Source organism: Tachyglossus aculeatus, chromosome 23 (genome assembly GCF_015852505.1).
Source record: "Tachyglossus aculeatus isolate mTacAcu1 chromosome 23, mTacAcu1.pri, whole genome shotgun sequence".
Taxonomy (NCBI): Eukaryota; Metazoa; Chordata; class Mammalia; order Monotremata; family Tachyglossidae; genus Tachyglossus; species Tachyglossus aculeatus.
The window spans coordinates 41,044,248-41,053,908 of NC_052088.1; positions in this window are offsets into that span (position 1 = coordinate 41,044,248).

The following is a 9,661-nucleotide window of genomic DNA, read 5'->3' on the forward strand; positions in this document are numbered from 1 at the left end:
AACACCGTTATTATTATTCCAGAGACTCTTTTAGACTGTGAGCCCACTGTTGGGTAGGGACTGTCTCTATATGTTGCCAACTTGTACTTCCCAAGCGCTTAGTACAGTGCTCTGCACACAGTAAGCGCTCAATAAATACGATTGATTGATTGATTGATAGTACAGTGCCTGGCACAGAATAAGCGCTTAGCAAACACCATTATTATTATTCCCGAAGCAACGTGGCTCAGTGGAAAGAGCCCGGCCTTGGGAGTCGGAGTTCACGGGTTCTAATCCCGGCTCCGCCTCTTGTCAGCTGTGTGACCTTGGGCAAGTCACTTCACTTCTCTGAGCCTCAGTGACCTCATCTATAAAATGGGGATGAAGACTGTGAGCCCCACGTGGGACAAACTGACCACCTCGTATTCCCCCCCCAGAGCTTAGAACAGCTCTTGACACATAGTAAGCGCTTAACAAATGCCATCATCGTTATTATTATTATTATTCCAGCGCTTAGAACAGCACTTGGCACATAGTAAGTGCTTAACGAATGCCATCATTATTATTATTATTATTGTTCCAGCGCTTAGAACAGCGTTTGGCACATAGTAAGCGCTTAACAAATGCCATCATCATTATTATTATTCCAGCGCTTGGCACATAGTAAGCACTTAACAAATGCCATCATCATCATTATTATTATTCCAGCGCTTAGTACAGTGCTTGGCACATAGTAAGCGCTTAGGAAATGCCATCCTTATTATTGTTACTCCAGCGCTTAGAACAGCGCTTGGCACATAGTAAGCGCTTAACAAATGCCATTATTATTATTATTATTCCAGCACTTAATACAGCGCTTGGCACACAGTAAGCGCTTAACAAATGCCATCATTATTATTATTCCAGCGCTTAGAATAGCGCTTGGCACATAGTAAGCGCTTAACAAATGCCATTATTATTATTCCCGCGCTTAGAACAGCGCTTGGCACACAGTAAGTGCTTAACAAATGCCATCATCATTATTATTATTATTATTCCAGTGCTTGGTACAGCACTTGGCACATAGTAAGCGCTTAACGCCATCATTACTATTATTACTATTCCAGTGCTTAGTACAGTGCCTGACACATAGTAAGCGCTTACCAAATATTATTATTATCATCCTCCCTTCCCCTCACCCCTTAACCAGTGTTGCTCAGTGGGAAGAGCCCGGGCTTTGGAGTCAGAGGTCATGGGTTCAAATCCCGGCTCTGCCAATGGTCAGCTGTGCGACTTTGGGAGAGCCACTTCACTTCTCTGGGCCTCAGTTCCCTCATCTGTAAAATGTGGATGAAGACTGTGAGCCCCCCGTGGGACAACCTGATCACCTTGTATCCCCCCCAGCGCTTAGAACAGTGCTTGGCACATAGTAAGCATTTAAATAAATGCCATTATTATTATCCTCCCTTCCCCTCACCCCTTAAGCAGCGTGGCTCAGTGGAAACAGCCCAGGGTTTGGAGTCAGAGGTCTTGGGTTCAAATCCCGGCTCTGCCAATTGTCAGCTGGGCGACTTTGGACAAGCCACTTCACTTCTCTGGGCCTCATCTGGAAAATGGGAATTAAGACTGGGAGCCCCACGTGGGACAACCTGATCACCTTGTATCCCCCCCAGCGCTTAGAACAGTGCTTGGCACATAGTAAGCGCTTAAATAAGTGCCATTATCATTATTTATCCTCCCTTCCCCTCACCCCTAAACCAGTGTGGCTCAGTGGGAAGAGCCCGGGCTTTGGAGTCAGAGGTCATGGGTTCAAATCCCGGCTCTGCCAATGGTCAGCTGGGCGACTTTGGACAAGCCACTTCACTTCTCTGGGTCTCATCTGGAAAATGGGAATTAAGACTGTGAGCCCCACGTGGGACAACCTGATCACCTTGTATCCCCCCCAGCGCTTAGAACAGTGCTTGGCACATAGTAAGCGCTTGACAAATACCATTATTATTATTATTCTCTGGGCCTCAGTTCCCTCATCTGTAAAATGGGAATTTAGACTGTGAGCCCCACGTGGGACAACCTGATCACCTTGGATCCCCCCCAGCGCTTAGAACAGTGCTTGGCACGTAATAAGCGCTTGGGGAAGCAGCGTGGCTCAGTGGAAAGAGCCCGGGCTTTGGAGTCAGAGGTCATGGGTTCAAATCCCATGCTGTGCGACTTCGGGGATGTCACTTCACTTCTCTGGGCCTTCAGTTCCCTCATCTGTAAAATGGGGATGAAGAGTGGGAGCCCCCCGTGGGACAACCTGATCACTCTGTAAACTCCCCAGAGCTTAGAACAGTGCTTTGCACATAGTAAGCGCTTAACAAATGCCATTATTATTATTACTATTAACAAATACCATCATTATTACTATGATTATTCTCCCCAGCCCTTGTCCACTTCTCCTGACCTCTGACCCCTGGCCCCTGTTTTCCTCCTCTTCTTTCTATCCAGTCCCTTCCCTCGCTTGGGAAATGGCGGTTGAAGGGGCCTGTAGGGCCCCGTCTTCACGAGGGCGTCCTCCACATTTGATGGAAGCAGCAGCAGCAGCCGTCACCGGTCCCGAAAACGCCTTCGCCCCCAACCCTTTCTGGCCACCATGTTGGCCTCACTAAGGCCAACGGCCTCCACTACGAAGAGGCCACCCCGCGGGTGCGCATGCGCGCCTTCGCCCGGCGCGCATGCGCGCCTCCACGGGAGGACGGAGGCGCGCGCCGCCGCGGGAACGTGCCTCTCCTCGGCCGCGCGCACGCTCCGAATACCCCGCAAGACGACGGACGCCATTTGCGCGTGCGCATGCGCACCAGGGCGAGGCCTGCTCCACTCCTTCCCTCCCATTATTATTCATAATAATAACAATCATTATAGCATTTATCAATCAATCGATCGCATTTATTGAGCGCTCACTGTGTGCAGAGCACTGTACTAAGCGCTTGGGAAGTCCAAGTTGGCAACATAGAGAGACGGTCCCTACCCAACAGTGGGCTCACAGTCTAAAAGACTGTCATCGTCATCATCAATCGTATTTATTGAGCGCTATGTGCAGAGCACTGTACTAAGCGCTTGGGAAGTACAAATTGGCAACATATAGAGACGGTCCCTACCCAACAGTGGGCTCACAGTCTAAAAGGGGGAGACAGAGAACAAAACCAAACGTACTAACAAATTAAATAAATAAATAAAATAAATCGCTTACTATGTGCTAAGCACCGTTCTAAGCGCTGGAGGTGATGCAGGGTGATCAGGTTGTCCCACAAGGGGCTCACGGTCTTCATCCCCATTTTAATAATAATAATAATAATAATAATAATAATGGCATTTATTAAGTGCTTACTACGTGCGAAGCACCACTCTAAGCGCTGGGGGTGATGCAGGGTGATCAGGTTGTCCCACGGGGGGCTCACAGTCTTCATCCCCATTTTAATAATAATAATAATAATGGCATTTATTAAGCGCTTACTATGTGCAAAGCACCGCTCTAAGCACTGGGGGTGATGCAGGGCGATCAGATTGTCCCACAGGGGGCTCACAGCCTTCATCCCCATTTTAATAATAATAATAATAATGGCATTTATTAAGCTCTTACTATGTGCAAAGCACTGTTCCAAGCGCTGGGGGTGATGCAGGGTGATCAGGTTGTCCCACGGGGGTCTCACAGTCTTCATCCCCATTTTAATAATGATAATAATAATAATAATGGCATTTATTAAGCACTTACTATGTGCAAAGCACCATTCTAAGCGCTGAGGGTGATGCAGGGTGATCAGGGTGTCCCACGGGGGGCTCACAGTCTTCATCCCCATTTTAATAATAATAATAATAATGGCATTTTTTAAGCACTTACTCTGTGCCAAGCACTGTTCTAAGCGCTGGGGGTGATGCAGGGTGATCAGGTTGTCCCACGGGGGGCTCTCAGTCTTCATCCCCATTTTAATAATGATAATATAATAATGGCATTTATTAAGCGCTTACTATGTGCAAAGCACCATTCTAAGCGCTGGGAGTGATGCAGGGTGATCAGGTTGTCCCACGGGGGGCTCACAGTCTTCATCCCCATTTTAATAATGATAATATAATAATGGCATTTATTAAGCGTTTACTATGTGCAAAGCACCGTTCTAAGCGATGGGGGTGATGCAGGGTGATCAGGTTGTCCCACGGGGGGGTTCACAGTCTTCATCCCCATTTTAATAATAATAATGATGGCATTTATTAAGCGCTTGCTATGTGCAAAGCACTGTTCTAAACGCTGGGGAGGTTACAAGGTGATCAGGTTGTCCCATGGGGGGCTCACAGTCTTCATCCCCATATTACAGATGAGGTCACTGAAGCCCAGAGAAGTTAAGTGACTTGCCCAAAGTCACACAGCTGATAATTGGCGGGGTCTGGATTTGAACCCCTGACTCCAAAGCCCGTGGGGCTCACATTTTTTAATCCCCATTTTGGGCAAATCACTTAACTTCTCCGTGCCTCAGTGACCTCATCTGTAAAATGGGGATTAAAACTGTGAGCCCCCTATGGGACAATCTGATCACCTTGTAACCTCCCCAGTGCTCAGAACAGAGTTTTGCACATAGTAAGCACTTAATAAGTGCTATCACTATTATTATTATTTTCCAGCTGAGGGAACTGAGGCCCAGAGAGGTGAAGTGATTTGCCCAAGGTCACCCAGCAGGCAAGTGGCGGGAGTCGGGATTAGAACCCACGTCCTCTGACTCGCAAGCCCGGGCTCTTGCCCCTAAGCCACGCAGCTTCTGGGTGCAGAGCACTGTACTAAGCGCTTGGAAAATACAACTCCGACATGTTTCGTCACCTGCCTACATGTTTTGCTTTGTTGTCTGTCTCCCCCTGCTAGACCGTGAGCCCGTTGTTGGGTAGGGACCGTCTCTATATGTTGCCGACTTGTGCGTCCCAAGCGCTTAGTACAGTGCTCTGCACACAGTAAGCGCTCAATAAATACGATTGAATGAATGAACGAATGAACTCAGCAACAGAGACCATCCCTGCGCACATTCATTATTTTATTTTGTTAGTATGTTTGGTTTTGTTCTCTGTCTCCCCCTTCTAGACTGTGAGCCCACTGTTGGGTAGGGACTGTCTCTATATGTTGCCAGCTTGTACTTCCCAAGCGCTTAGTACAGTGCTCTGCACACAGTAAGTGCTCAATAAATACAATTGATTGATTCATTCATTCAAATGTATTAATTGAGCACTGTGCTAAACGCTTGGAAAGTACACTTCAGCAATAAAGAGGGACAATCCCTGCCCACAGTGGGCTTACAGTCTAGTCAGGGGGAGACGGATGACTTAACAAGCAAACAGGCATCAATACAAATAGAATTTTTATGCACTTACCATATGGTGATCGCTGAACTGGGATACAATCCCTGCCCACAAGGAGCTTATGGCCTGGGGGAAGACAGACATTAATAGAAATAACAAATGACTGCTATGGACGTTAAGTGCTGTGGGGCTGGAGGAATGAGGGGAGCAAATCAGGGCGACGCTAAAGGGGGTGGGAGAAGAGGAAAGGAGGGCTTAGTCTGGGAAGGCCTCTTGGAGGAGGCGCGCCTTTAGTAGGGCTTTGAAGGAGGGAGGCCATTCCAGGCTAGAGGCAGGACGTGGGTCAGGGGTTGGCGGCGAGATCAAGGCACGGTAAACGTATTTATTGAGCGCTTACCTTGGGGAAAACACTGCACTAAGTGCTTGGGAGAGTACAATACAATAACCGTCTCTATATGTTGCTGACTTGTACTTCCCAAGCGCTTAGTACAGTGCTCTGCACACAGTAAGCGCTCAATAAATACGATTGAATGAATGAAAACATACATTCCTTGCCCACAACAAGCTTCCAGTCTAGAGGGCTTGCATACCTCAATTACTAAAATCCCCAGTCATTTCAATCAGCTCAAAGTCCTGTCCCAGATGGCGCTCCCAATATAATAATAATGCTATTTGTTAAGTGCCTACTAGGTACCTGACACAGTACTAAGCGCCAGGGTGGATACAAGGAAATCAGGTTGCACACAGTCCCTGTCCCACGTGGGGCTCAGTCTCACTCCCCATTCTACAGATGAGGTAACTGAGGCTCAAAGAAGTGAAATGACTTGCCCAAGGTCATACAGCAGACAAGAGGCAGAGCCGGGATTAGAACCCATGACCTTCTGACTCTGCAGTGCTGCTAAGAATCGTGAGATCGCGGGAATCCCGTCTCACTAAGTTTTCTCCAGCCATAAACGACACCTGTCTCCACACCGTCCTCAATCCAAGATGTCCAAGGCGGCAGTCATCCAGACATTCCCAATTTAGGGCCCAGGGGATCAGTAACTGGTATTCGGGAAGCTGCTTCCCATTTGGTGGAGTTAGTGAAGGAACGTCGGAACTTTCCCAGCTCATTTTGAGAATTAATAATCATCTGGCCCTCATACAACCGGAGGTTTCGGAACAGCTGTTGGGCGAGCGAAAGAGTAAGGCCAAGTGAAGACGCTTAGAAACGGCATTTCCAAACAGTTTTACCGCATCCATTCGGAGTGGCTGTATGGATCAATTCACCAACGGTGATTGGGAAGGAGATAGCTTTTCCGGTCAGGCCCGGGAATTCTTCGTTAAAGCAGTTTGCCCGTGCAATGCTTTGCAGTGAGCAGTGTGGCCTAGTGGATAGACCAAGGGCCTGGGAGCCCGAAAGACCCGAGTTCTAATCCCAGCTCTGCCCCGTCTGCTGTGTGACCTTGGCAAGTCACTTCACTTTTCTGGGCCTCGGTTTCCTCATCTGTAAGATGTTAATGATGTGCATCTAGCTTTATTTCTATTTGTTCTGACGACTTCAATCCATCAATCGTATTTATTGAGCGCTTACTGGGTGCAGAGCACTGTATTAAGCGCTTGGGAAGTACAAGTTGGCAACATATAGAGACGGTCCCTACCCAACAGTGGGCTCATGTTTTGTTTTGTTGTCTGTCTCCCCCTTCTAGGCTGTGAGCCCGTTGTTGGGTAGGGACCGTCTCTATATGTTACCAACTTGTACTTCCCAAGCGCTTAGCACAGTCCTCTGCACACAGTAAGCACTCAATAAATACAATTGAATGACAGCGAGCCCCATGTGGAACAGGGATCATATCCAACCTAACTTGTATCTACCCCAGCGCTTAGTAGTGTCGGCGCTTAGTGCTTAACCAATAGCACCCACAAAAAATTACTATTTCTCACTACTCCACATGACGGGTCAATGTGCTCCGCACTTTTCAGCCATGGAAACTGAGGCAGGGCCACCCAGGAGGACAAGGGCGAACCCAGGAGTCCGGCCTTGGTCGTCACAAAGCACCTTGGACGGTATCGCCTCATCGTCTTCGGAAATGAGCGAACCAGTCAGAAGAGAAGCAGCGTGGCTCAGTGGAAAGAGCCCGGGCTTTGGAGTCAGAAGTCATGGGTTCGAATCCCAGCTCCACCACGTCTGCTGTGTGACCTTGGGCAAGTCACTTAACTTCTCGGAGCCTCAATTACCTCATCTGTAAAATGGGGATGATGACTGTGAGCCCCACGCGGGACAACCTGGTCACCTTGTATCCCCCCCCCCAGCGCTTAGAACAGTGCTTTGCACATAGTAAGCGCTTAACAAATGCCATCATTATAATTATTATTATTATTAAGGGCGACTCACAATTTTTAGGCACAGGATGCGTGGTTGCTTCGGCCAACCTAGAACACAGGGCGTGATCATTCTTGCTTTGTTTTGGACAATAGGTAGCGGGAGCAATGACTTCTCCGCTTTGAGTTGCTTGGGATCAGATTAGCATCTCAGCTCCCTGCGTAAAAATACATCTCACAGGACAGACTGAATGGGAACTGAACATCTTGCAATTTCCTCACTGTCCTTAATTAAAAGCAACGTTCCCATAAACATTTAGAAGGCCTCTTTTGGGGCTGTTTCAGTTTTTCCTTTTGCCCGGAAAGAAATACTTGCGGGTATCTGAGTAACGTTTTCGCCTTGCAAATTTTGCCGGTAAACGGGATTGCAGTTTGGTTCCGGGGCAGGCCCGTACTTAAGTAGGCTTAAAGGAATTCGTGAAAAGTGGCCCCCACCCCTTCTGAAATGTGATTATTCTCCTTTTGAAAATGTGATTGTATCGTGGGGCACGTCTGCCCGTTGACTGGCGTGCAATTAGGTTTCTTTCCAGAATCCGTCCCCATGTAGTCCATGTAATTAGTGTGTCTCCCCGCATCTAGACTGTCAAGCTCGTTGTGGGCAGGGAAAGTGTCTGTTTATTGTTGTATTGTCCTCTCCCAAGTGCTTAATACAGTGCTCTGCACACAGTCAACTCTCAATAAATACAACTGAATGATGGCGAAATCACACGATTAATCCTTCCCCTATTTCCAGCTCCTTTCTGCTACCCAAATCAACGCTCCCATACTGCTCCAGGCCTCGACTCCCACCCCAAGCTTTCTTTTTTAAACTGCTGCTACCGCCTGCGTCACAACCAGGGTTCTAGTTAATAACTGTAATTAGAATTAACAACTATGGTATTTGTTAAGCGCTTCCTATGTGCCAGGAACTTGTCTAAGCGCTGGGGTGGATACAAGCAAGCGGGGTTGGACACAGTCCCTGCCCCACATAGCTCACAGTCTTAATTGCCATTTTACAGATGAGGGAACTGAGGTACGGAGAAGAGAAGTGACTTGCTCATGGTCACACGGCAGACAAGTGGTGGAGCCGGGTTCTGACTGGGTTGACGCTGGGTGAGTCACAACTTCCCTGTGCCTCTGTTTCCTAATCTGTCAGACGGGAATATATTTCTTCTCTCTTCTCCTTCCCCACCTTAAACTGTGAACCCTATGTGGTTCAGGGGCTCTGTCAATCAATCAATCAATCGTATTTATTGAGCGCTTACTGTGTGCACAGCACTGTACTAAGTGCTTGGGAAGTACAAGTTGGCAACATATAGAGACAGTCCCTATCCAACAGTGGGCTCACAGTCTAAAAGGGGGAGACAGAGAACAAAAACAAACATACTAACAAAATAAAATAAATAGAATAGATATGTACAAGTACAATAGAGTAATAAATATGTACAAACATATATACAGGTGATATACAGGTGATACAGGTGTCTGCCCTGAGTATCTCAGTAGGAGAAGCAGCGTGGCTCAGTGGAAAGAGCCTGGGCTTGGGAGTCAGAGGTCATGGGTTCTAATCTCTGCTCCGCCACTTGTGAGCTGTGAGACTTTGGACAAGTCACTTCTCTGTGCCTAAACTACCTCATCTGTAAAATGGGGATTAAGACTGTGAGCCCCATGTGGGACAACCTGATTACCTTGTATCCCCCCCCCCCCCCCCCCAGTGCTTAGAACACTGCTTGGCACACAGTAAGTGCTTAACAAATGCCATTATTATTATTATACCAAACTCAGCAATTAAGACATACTCACAAATAGGTATTTTCATGAATATAGCCAAAAATAACGTACCATTTCAGGATGGAAAGCCAAGTGATAAACCACACCAAGCAATAATAACCCCTTAACCCCATTAATGACTTTGGAACAATCTGTAGTAATCAAACGCCTCGAGTTCACCAGAATCACCGCATTACTAAGACAGACTTTCAGACTTGGCCTTTCTCATTCTCTTCTCCCTCCAGCCAAAACCTCCCAGTGAGGACACGTGTCTACT